The following is an 11,943-nucleotide window of genomic DNA, read 5'->3' on the forward strand; positions in this document are numbered from 1 at the left end:
ATTATGAATTGTGTGGAGAAAGTGAATAAGGAAGTGGTATTTATGCCTTCATATAACACAAGACACGGGGGTCTGCCAATGAAATTTATTGGCAACAGGTTTAAAACAAACCAAACAAAGGAAGAATGTCTTCACAGAATGTACAGTGAGTTTGTGAAACTCATTGCCAGGAAATGTTGTGAAGGCCAAAACTATAACTGGGTTCAAAAAAGAATTAGATAAGGTTATGGAGGATAGGTCCATCATTGGCTATTAGCCAAGATGGTCAGGGTTGCAATCTCATGCTCTAGGTATACATAAGCTTCTAACTGCCAGATGCTGGGACAGGACGACAGGGGATGGATCACTCAATAATTGTCCTGTTCTGTTCATTCCCTCTGAAGTATTTGGCATTGGCCACTGTTGGAACGTAAGATATTGGTCTGACCCACTATGGCCGTTCTTATGTTCTTAGCTATACATACAAAATCAGTTGAGGACTTAGGTACTAGAAGGAATTGTGTGATTGTGACATATGTTTGAAGTTATTCACTTCTGTAATATCTTCAAAAAGCTCAAACTAGCATGTACTGTACTTTCTAAAGTTGGTAATAGTTGATTAAATAGTCCTTTAATTCCTATTTCAATGCATTTCTTCTTGTCTCATGAACCTTACGACATTATCAGATATGGTAGCACTTGATCCTGTGAGGAGCTGAGCATCCTCCACCCAGGCTTACTAAACACCTCACAAGTTTTGGTCCATAAACAGCAAACTGTGCTGCTGTGTATAATTTGGATCTTCAGCTAACAGATAACCCCGATTCAGGTGGACAGATCCTGTGCTCTGTGTAAAGTGGACAACCTGGCAATAGAAGGAAGAATAAATGCTCAAGGAAAGGACATGGAAAAGGAAGGGCCTGCGGACAAAGCACCTATCTCAAAAGAGCAAAGCTGAGAAGCAAGGAGAACAGGCGAAGAGACGTTTTTTGAAATATCAGAGCGGCTATAGCACAAACGGATACTGTTTAGAAAATGCAATAAACCTGCTGTTGGGAAGATTGATGCACTGCTGGCCAACCCTCTCTCTCTTTCTGTAAAAAAATGTGGGAGACCCCTCCCTCACATACAATACATCTAGCTATATGCCACACGAATAGCTACAACTTCAGCCACTAGGCAATACTGCCTGTCTGGTAATAATTATCTTGTCCCTCCCTACCATGTTCAGGCAGTTGAGCAGTCTTCTCCCCTGTTGCTAGGATCTAATAGGTTGGGCAGGTCTATAAGATTGATCAAGAGACCAAAATGCTCCTCTTGGAAGCCAAGTTTTGTGCTAAGTGGGATTGTTTTCCTGCTAGAATGTAGACAAAGGTATGCTCCATTATCAGAGTATCTTCCTTTTTGGTGGTGGTGTCTTCGTAGGGGTCTTGCTCTTACTCTACCTGTGTACTGCCCCTTGACACGGTCTTGTTGAATCTTTCCTTTCCTTCCCCTCTCTTTATGTTTCTGTGAACAGGAGTCCATTGTATGGCTTTCATTAATGTATAACGTGCCTGTACTTTGTAAACCGCTGATAGTAGTTGCTAGCCCAGATTACTCAACTGAGAAAGTCATCTGACACGTGTCAATCACAGCAGCAAGCAATCATTGCCAGCAGTAATTTAAAGAATTCAATTGGCTGTGGTTTTTGCACTTTAAGTGAGAACAAGGCTAACCTCTGACCTCAGCTCCGAGTGGCAATCTCACCCAACTGTAAGGGTCAAACAGAGCATGACAGACATTTTTGATAAAGAGAGGAATAAAAATCACTGTTGGATTGCCTTGGAAAAAGAGGCTTATTCACATTTGTTAATAATGTATGTTACCTTATTTAATAAAACAAAATGACTCTCTGCTGTGTAGGCAGGCTGTTGTTTCAGAATATAAATGCATATGATACTGCAGTACACACTGAATTTGCAAATATTGTGCATGTGTATAATCTGTCCAATTCATATATTAATTATAAATCAGATTATTTGTATTGCCTTAGGATCACCATTTAGTTGAAATGGTAATCATTATATTCAGCAGGATAGTTAGAAATGTCCCTAATTCTTTGAGAATTCTCTTGATCAGAAACACCATTCTGTAAAGCAGATTTTCCTGCAGAACCTAATTCATCCCTCTTTGCAGGGATTTCACTTTGGGTATATTTCACTGAACATCTTTGTACATTTCACTGTATACAACCAAAAGCTTTGGTTTCATTGAAATCCAAAGAATGCAGAATTTTCAAGGAAGATCGGTCTGTGTCAGGGGCCAGGATGTGGATAATCAGGCCTGCTGGTTAGACCAGGCATCAAGCACGAGGAATCGGAGTCTAAGATCAGTGACAGAGTCAGATGCCAGAGCTGAGGGTCAGAGCTTGAGCTCAGGTCAGAAGCCAGATTCCAAAGGTCACAGTGGAGGTTAGAAATCAAGAATAGGAATCAAGGCAGAGGCGGCGCGGAGTCTGAGACAGGAGCAGGAAGGGAACAAGGTAGGAGCAAGGCTAGGAACAAGCAGACTCAGGAGCTATTGCAGCCATGACAAATGGTTTGAATAATCAGTGAACTTCTTCAGTTTTGTGCCATAGCAGACTTGCGTCCTGAGTCTCTGACTACCATGCACTGTACTTGGTCTTGTTCATGACTTAGAGTCTTGCTTCTTTCACACTATTCTTGAAGAACAGCAGAAGAGATTTTTCACTGGGCCCCATTTTCCTTGTATTCTTGACAGATGTTGCAAGGAAAATGTTGTTACTTCAAGGCCTCTGAGTTTTCTATATAAACACCTCCTTTCGTGGTACACTTTTATAATCCCAAAGGATATGAACTATTGTTTCCTGAACTTTACATGTTACACATAATCCACCTTTGGGCATGTTAATTAGGAATAAATTACTATTTAATCCACAATTCTGTGTTAGAATCCTAAATAAAGCCACTTCGTTCTTCCTTTCAGTGCCTTGGATTATATCAACATTGTCAACTAGTGGGCATGCGTCTCGGAATTTTTTCCTCAGTGTTTCCTTTGCCCACAGTTCTTGGCATTCCTTCCTTAGCTCATTTTTTATTGGATGTTTAAATTCTAATTTGCTTCAGGGGATTCCTAGATCAGTTTGTCCATGATTAATGGCACTTTTGACCTGTTTTTCTTCCAATTCATTTCCTGTTATCCCTACGTGCGCCAGGATCCATACGATCACTATGGTTATAGCCAATGGCACCAGTTCAGTTGTTAGCAATATTTTATTAAGAATATTATTTCAGCTATCAGACTTACCACTGTAATTTGCCTGCAGCCCTGATAAGGAGTCAGACAGGATAGACAGCAGCTGTCCACACATCTAAAGCCCAGTTTAGTGCTAGCATAATCCCTGTTAGCTCAGCCTAAAGATGGATACAAAGTTAGCTATGGCCTTATGGCTTTCTTGAGTCCAAGTGAAGGCATGCAGAAAGCGGTTCCCACTCTTGCTATTCCTTTCTCTTTGGAGCCATATTTGGCAGTAGTATTCCCACTTATCACAAAAATGTATAAGATATTTATTTGCTATATCTATCAGTCTTCTCCTTTTATTTATTTCATTATGCAATTCCATGTCTATCTCAGAGTGGATGATTTCCAGTAATAAGAGTATTTTCCCAGAGCTATAGATTTTGGTCTCTTTCAATCCTTTATTTTCATTAAGATCCTTTATCCCCTTCTGTACCCAACTTACATTGAGAATTTCGATTTTTTTGTCCTACCTGGCCTCCACTTAATTCCCAAAAGTCATTATATATTAGCTTCAGATTGTCATCTTCACCATTACCTCGTACTTTGGCCCAAAAGTTTAGTCTAGAAGCCTCATTCTGATAGGCATTTCACTAGTTACTATTAATAGTACACACAGAAGCATAGTAATGAAGGTACCACATGTGATACACAATGCCTGTGCTTGGATATAGTCTGGTTTTCTCAGCTTTCTGTTTGCTCCCAGTCCAAACACCTGGCATTCATACTCAATAATTGGTCTAATGAGCACTCTATACAGTGTTACCACCGTTTTCTTATCCACTTCCCAGGATGTTCCAGAGATAGTTTTAAGTAAGTTAATTCAGCTTGTTATCAAATATCACATTTAAGAGTTTGTAATTTTTCACTAGATTATCTGTTGGTCATATAGATATAACTTTACATCTAAACCAGTGACTGCTGCTGGGCTTAAGAGCGAGCCTGCTAGCTTCCTCAGCAAATCAGGCAGGGCATCCCATCAGATGGTCAAGCTGATGCAGTTCATCTGTGCTCATTAGGCTATCAGGAAACTGGGCAGGCATAGGGCTTTTTCCAACAGTATGGCCCTTCCCCATACTCACAGTGGTAAAGGAGCTATTTTTTCATAGCGGTCTATGAGTTTGGTGGATTGTAACTAAAGAGGAGAGGAAGCGCATGTTTTTCCATAGATTTTATGGCCAGAAGGGACAATTGTGATCATCTAGTCTGACCTTCTGCATAACACAGTCAATAGGACTTCCCTGAATTAATTCCTGCTTCACATTCAATAGCTGTGGTTGAACTAGAGCATAGCTTTTAGAAAAAACATCAAATCTTAATATAAATATTTCCAGTGTTGGAGAATCCACTACAACTCCTTGGTGAGTTGTTCCAATGGTTAATAACCCTCAGTGCTAGATATTTACACCTTATTTGTAGTTTGAATTTATCTAGCTTCAATTTCTATCCAATGTAGAAGACAAAGTGTAACACAATCCAAATGAAGAGTCATTTCTTCTGGAAAGTGTTCCAAAACTTATTAAATACATCTTGCCCAAATACAGACAAATATTTATTGAACTCTTCTGCCTTTTCTGCATTATTATTGACACTTCTACCATTTCCACCTAATAATGGACCAATACAACTGTTAGGATTCCTTTTGTTTCTAACGAACTTAAGAAATTTTTGTTGTCTTTAACTCTGCTGGCCATAAATATCTCCTTGTGGTATTTTGCTTTCTTTACAATTTCCTACAATTCCTAGCTCCTAATTTTTATTTGGTGCTATCAATTTCCCTTTTCTACATTTATTATTAAAAAGACAGATGCTCTCATTTCCCCTCCAATCGAGGCGGTTTAAAAAAAAAAAAAAGTGAAGTCTTCTTTCTTGAGTGTAGGATTTTTGCTTTTGGGGCATTTAGTAAAAGGTTCTTGAACAGTTCCCATTTGTTATTAATTTTTTTCTGTTTAAATTCTCTCTTGGTGATTTGGCTTATAACTGTTTTAGCTTTGTTAAATTAGCCTTTTTAAAGCACCTAGTATATATATTACTGTCAGGGGTGGCTCCAGGCACCAGCTTAACAAGCAGGTGCTTGGGGCGGCCAAGGAAGAGGGGCGGCACCTGCAGCAATTCGGGGGCGGCAGGTCCCTCACTTCCTCTAGGAGTGAAGGACCTGCCGCCGAACTCCAGTCTCCGATTGTGGCTTTTTTTTTCCCCCTTCCCAATTGCTGCTGCTGGTCATGATTGCGATCGCAGCTTTTTTTTTTTTTTAATTTTTGCTTGGGGCGTCAGAAATGCTGGAGCCGGCCCTGATTACTGTGACAGTCTATACCCCTTGGTTCACCTCTTTTACAAGACTATGATACATTTTGTATAAAATATGCTTTCTGAAGTATCATTTGAAAACTCAAAAGCTCCTGAGCATTATTGATTGTCTTGGTAAGATGTATGGCAACATTGTATGTAAAGTTATAAAATTCTACTGTATGACATTACTGAGACATGTTCCAACTTTAGAAAAGCAGCCACAAACCAGTGCCTCATAGACAAAAGGCAAACTGATGCCGTGGCCAGGGGTCAACAAAATCAAATGGACCATTGCCTGGTTAAGTGGTCACTCTTTGATAGGAAAGATGGGGTGAGCAAAAAAATTACATCTTCTCAAAGAAACAGCTGAAGATTCCCATCCCCACAGACTTTCCATCTCCTGAATCCCAGCTGGGGATGATTCTCAAAGAAAAAAGGACAAAATATATAAGAATGGTGAATATACCCCCATTATTCCTACCTTTCTCTCTACCCCTGGCAGCTACAATACCTCAGAAACAAAGAAACAATTTGAACTTTTATGCCTCATTATTTGTAATCACTTAAATTCTATCTTTATGTAGTTAAATACATTTGTTTTATCTTAACCAGTGTGTGCTGGAATTGAAGTGTTTGGCAAACTCCATTTGAGATAATAAATTATATGCACAAATCCTGTTAATAAAATGACAGACTTTATGTCAGCTTGTATTGTCCAAGAGAGGGCTGAGCAGTACAAGACACATTTCTGGGAGAAAGTCTGGGAATGGGAATTTGCTGGTGTTGGTCTGCAGTGTAACTCAAGAGTGGCTGGCCATAGCACTCATGCAGTATAGCTGGGAATCATTTACATGCTAGAGGCTGTGAAAGAGCAGACCAGGAGTGGTTGCTCTCACAGCACAGCAGTATAAAAAGCACCCCCCCCCACTCCATGGTGGAGAATTGAAGGGACACAGCTGTTCAACAGTCCAGATTGTACACTGGGTAAGGTCAAATTGGCACAGTGCGCTGGGTATATGCACAGTTTGTTATTTTAAGTGCAGTTTATATGTTGAGTCCTGGTTACAGTGATTTTAAGTGAGTCTCATATGTGGTGGCTGGGGACAGTCACCTTATTTCAGGTGAGGGAAATAGAAACAGTAAAGCATAAAAATGAGCGACTATGACACAACTGCAAAGTTAGAGCTGGCCAGATTGGAGGCAGCAGAAAAGAGTGTGAATACCAATATCAGATGTGGCAGGCAGAAATGAAATGAAAGAAGCAACTGCTGCATGGGAAGCTGAAGAAGCCACCCATAGGAGAGCCATGGAGCAGAAGGAACAGGAAGCTGAAGCTCATAAGCGAGCCATGGAACTGAGGAACAGAGAGGCTGAGGAGGAGGAGGGGTGAGGAACTACAATCTGGAACTGTTAGGAAAACATGGAAAGATCCAGAGTCAAACTCTCCCTCCACTCCAAGAAGCTGTGTCCTGCATACAAAGAGACAGACTGCACTGAAAAGAGTACTTCACTTTTTAAAAACTAGGTGAAGTTCATAAGCTTCCTGAGGAAAGAGAGTCCCTGCACTGATTGCAAAACTGTCTGGTAAAGCTCAGAATGTATTTCATGAAAGCCAATTTGGGAAGCTTTGATATATTCTGAATTTAAGAAAGCTGCCTTTCAAAGGTTCCAAATTACTCCTGAAATGTGAGGGTGAAATTTAGAAATCTTAAAAGGAGTGCTGGTATGAGTCATAAAGTGACTATGTTTATAAGATGTGACCTAATAAGAATATGGGTAAATGAAAAAGGAGTTGAAAATTATGACCAATTGATTGTCAGTGAAATGTTCTTGAGCAATGGGATCAATGTAAAAAATTGCCTGTGGGATAAAAATCTGTAAAATCTGTAGCAGAGATGCCTACATTGGCTGATGCCTTTGAGCAAGCCTTTTATATCACCACAGGACTTGACTCAGAAAGACTGATACTTACCCAAGCTCCTGGGCCACTGGCACAGTCAGGAATACACTCAAAAGTCTGGAGAGTGGGATTTGCCACTGGCACAAAAACACTTTCAGGACCAGACACAACTCCAAGGTCATTTTCACTTGTGGTAACACTTGAAAGAGGCAAAGTAATAGTCTCCCGCAGAGAAGGATACAAGAGCACTCAGCAGAGCAACTGTTGCTAAGATCATTTCTTGCATGAGGGTTCTTCAGTCTTTGATCAGTAATCCACACTATACAATGAGTTGTAGAGTAAGCGTATATTGAACAGCTATTTCCACCACAAAGCAGTTAATTTGGTGTGGGAATAAGTATAACAGTGCAATGGAGCAATACTGCTTATAAAACATCGCATACAGTTTTAAGTCTGTGCATAAATTTTACAGCTTTCTTCAGAACTAAATGTAGTGTCACTATTCCTCCATTACAGTATCACTTCACACTAGACAAGGGTAATCAAAACTCAGAGCCAATTTGGAACTACCTTTTCTAGAGCAATGGTTCTTAACCAGTGGATAACCTGAAACCCCAAGGGAAATCGACAGCAGCTACCTAGAAGGCTAGGAGCTTTGATGTTACAGCTTTTCTGTAGTCTCTCCAGAGAGAGATTTGCTCAACTGCTTGTATCCAATCTTCTGGAGTCTATTTTTTAAAAAAGATATTTGAATACTAGAAAAATCAGCTATACTGCATATGTTAAGTGATCAAAGCCCATTGTGACAAATTACTGAAGCCATTGAAGCAATTCCGGTAGTACAGTAACTCTTTGCTTAATGTTGTAGTTATGTTCCTGAAAAATGCGACTTTAAGCAAAACGATGCTAAGTGAATCCATTTTCCCCATGAGAATTAATATAAGGGGGTGGGGGGCTAGATCCCAGGGAAATTTTTTTTGCCAGACAAAAGACAGACATACATATATATACACACACAAAAACACACAGTACAAGTTTTAAACAGAAAATTTAATACTGTACACAGCAATGATTATTGTGAAGCTTGGTTGAGGTGGTGAAGTCAGAAGGTGGAATATTTCCCAAGGAATGCCTTTCTGCTAAATGATGAACTAGCACTCGGCTGAGCCCTCAAGGGTTAACACTATTGTTAGTGTAGCCTCACACTCTACAAGGCAGTACAAATGGAGGGAAGGGTAGACAGCATGGCAGACAGAGGAGACACATACAACCTGTGTGTGAGAGAGAGATGCTCATTGCCCCTTTAAGTACGCTGACGCCCTCTAAGTACATTGCCTTTTTAAGTAGATCAGCAAGTTGACAGCAGCTGCTGCCAGCAAGCTTCCTCCGTCCTGAGACCTGGTGTTTCCCCCTCCCCTGCTCTATGGAGATGGGGCAAGCAGGGGGCAGGGGCAGGGGGACACCCTGACATTAGTCCCCCACTTCCCCTCCCTTGTACAGCAAGCAGGAGGCTCCGGGGAGCAGCTCCAAGGCAGAGGGCAGGAGCAGCACACGGCAGTGGGGGGAGGGACAGCTGACCTGCCGGCAATTGATAGCCTGCTGGGCCACTGCCACAGAGGGAACTTAGGGGAGAGGGGAGCTGATCGGGGGGCTGCCGGTCCAACCTGGTTCCAAGTCCCCACCAGCTAGCTCCAACGGGCTGCTCTTCCTGCAAGCAGTGGCCAAAGCAGGTGGCTGCCAAACAAAAGTTATAAGGGAGCATTGCACAACTTTAAATGAGCATGTTTCTCTAATTGATCAGCAACATAACAATGAAATGACATTAACTGGGACGACTTGAAGTGAGGAGTTACTGTACCCACTAGGAACAAGCTCAAAGGATTCTTCATTACATCTAAGGAGGACCTGACACGATTAGCTGCATTTAGGACTATTATGAAGGAGAAGAATGTTTACTTAAAGGCCTTAAAACAAACCCTGCTCTCATTTACACAGGCATAAATATGGAGACGCTGTTTTAAAGCTCAAAGATCTGAACTTCTCCAAAGATTATGGTTTTATAGTTTGGGTCCATCTCTAATATTAATGTTTGAAAACTGTAAATCAGATCTTTTAAAAATGTATATAAAGTCTGTGGGAATTCACACATGCAAAAACTCCCCATGCTACTTTCATCAGCAGCTTCACATCTGACCTATAGCGATCACCTTCTTTTTTGGCAGGGTTTTCCAGGTCAGTTGACTTTTAGGCAGCAGGGCTCTTTCAGTCTATTCTAATGGTGCCAGATTAAGGACAGTGAGTTTGTGATCTGCAGGGAGGCGAAACCATTATATTCATGCCTCTGAAAATTTCAGAGGAGATTCAATTTGTGATTCTAAAAGTACAAACCACTTTATCCTTTAAGCTGAAGTATCTTGCAGTCACTACTAATAGTTTATTTTAGAAAAAAAAAGGAGTTCTCTTTAGAGGACTAAAGAAGCTAGAGAGTTAATTGCTAAAGAAGAAGTCGTCATTATAAGCACTATTTTCTTAGGCAGGTATTAATGTAGCTGAGGACAAATTTCTGATTCCTTTATATTTATAGTTTATATTAGGAAGCATGTGTTTTTTCCAAAGGAGGAAAAGCTAGAAGGGCTGCAGACAGGAAAAGTTATGTTTCTAGAAATAGAACTAGATTAAATATTGGAGCCCAGTCACTGCTGGTATTAACTACCACACCATGTGATCCTGGCTGACATTTGAAAGGCATCACAGAGCCATAGCTAAAGTTCACACAGATAATGTATATATTTATATTTTAAATAGCAAACAATAAAACAGATTTGAATAAAATGTCAGTATGTGGCCATGCTTGACCTTTCAGTCTTTAGAAAACTAAAATGTGACATTACTCAAGCTATGCTTGTTTTGATCATTTAATCATGATGTAGCTACATACATTGAACTCAAACTGTTAATCAGCTGTTCTTGATAGTGATGCTATTGCAGTAAATAGACCCTCATAAGTGATAAAAATGGGGTTCAAAAAGAACAAAATTATTCTGTTACCTGATAACTCTTCACTTCAGACAAAGCCTGATCCAAAGCGAACAGAAGTTATTGGGAATTTTTCCTATTCACATTAATGGGCCGGTTAAACCAACCCCATCTGAAAGATTAAAACAAATCTCCAGAAAACAACCATACACCTCTACCCCGATACAACGCTGTCCTCGGGAGACAAAAAAAAAAAAAAAAAAAAAAAATCTTACTGCATTATAGGTGAAACCGCATTATATCGAACTTGCTTTGATCTGCCGGAGTGTGCAGCCCCCCCTCCCCTCCCCCCCCGGAGCACTGCTTTACCACATTATATCTGAATTCATGTTATATCGGGTCCCGTTATATTGGGGTAGAGGTGTATTTCTAATTTTGCTTTTAATTTTAACATGCATTATCATGAACAGAGAGGCCAGGATTGCATTTCTCTTGATAAATCCATTGATCCATGAACCTGTATAAAATTACATTTTTAGATGAATTCAAAATCAGCTTACACTGAAAGAAAGAAGGGGGAAAAGATGGTAAAGAATGTTGAACAGTCCAAAGAAAAAAAAATTCTGGGACAGATGCTCATTAGGTACAAATTGGCATAGTTCCATTGAGGGTGACCAGCAGAGGATCAGGCCCGGGGGGGGGGGTCTATTCTGGAGAGGTGCTGAGTCACAAACAAGCCAGTGAGTTGTGGATATTGATCACTTCTAAGAAGCTGATCTGCTGCACCATATAGCAAGAAAACATGCATCTAATGTGTAAATAAAGACACAACATTTCTGCTAACTCCAGACATTTACAGACAACACAGACAATTTAAGGTGGTTTCTCTGCAGGGTGACTGTAGAAGTGTTGTTACGATTCTGCCAGATTTTATTTTTATTTATTTAAAGTGCTACTTAAGTGACACCATTTGAAGCAGCCGCATAGTGGGCTGACACAGTTTGCTGTCATTGCTGTCTGAGTAGTTATGCAAATCAGTAAATTATATTCAAATTACACCATGCATGGTGCTTTGAATTCATTTTTAATAAGCTTCCCATTTTAAATGCCACTGTTTGTGGAGAACAAAATGCAAGAGGAGTTAGTTAAACTACTTACTCACTTTACGCTTCTGGGTTCACTGTGGGCAGCAAGACGTGTCTAACTTCAGCTTCAAGGTCAGTTTGTGTACTGCCAGGATTCCAGGTCATATGAGGAGGAAGGGATGATGGGGGAAGGGGAAAATAATTACTCCACTGGCCAATCCCATTTCATTTAGTGATACTGATAACATTTTTTCACCCAACTGTACCCTTGAAGACATAACAAGGATGAGGCAATGTAGCTCCCTTCTTACATTTATGAAATCAACATTTTCTTTAATTGGCTGAGCCACCAGAGATCACAATATTGTAAGAAAATAAGAGGCCTGAATCTTAATTGTGATAAGGGTCCTTTGT

At 40.3% G+C, this 11,943-nt stretch overlaps 1 protein-coding gene across 2 annotated transcripts in view; it reads right to left on the bottom strand.

Annotated features, from left to right (window-relative positions):
* Window positions 1–11,689, bottom strand: part of CKMT2 (creatine kinase, mitochondrial 2) — a 36,764-nt gene extending 25,075 nt beyond the window's left edge. The window contains exon 1 of one of the 2 annotated variants that reach the window (XM_054033070.1): window positions 11,607–11,689. The gene's annotated coding sequence lies outside the window, so the exon portion shown is untranslated. Of the gene's footprint in view, window positions 1–11,602 lie in introns of both variants that reach the window. The other variant, XM_054033071.1, reaches the window with a different exon arrangement.
* Between the last annotated feature and the right edge of the window lie 254 nt (window positions 11,690–11,943).

This window comes from Malaclemys terrapin, chromosome 6, assembly GCF_027887155.1.
Source record: "Malaclemys terrapin pileata isolate rMalTer1 chromosome 6, rMalTer1.hap1, whole genome shotgun sequence".
In the NCBI taxonomy this organism is placed as follows: Eukaryota; Metazoa; Chordata; order Testudines; family Emydidae; genus Malaclemys; species Malaclemys terrapin.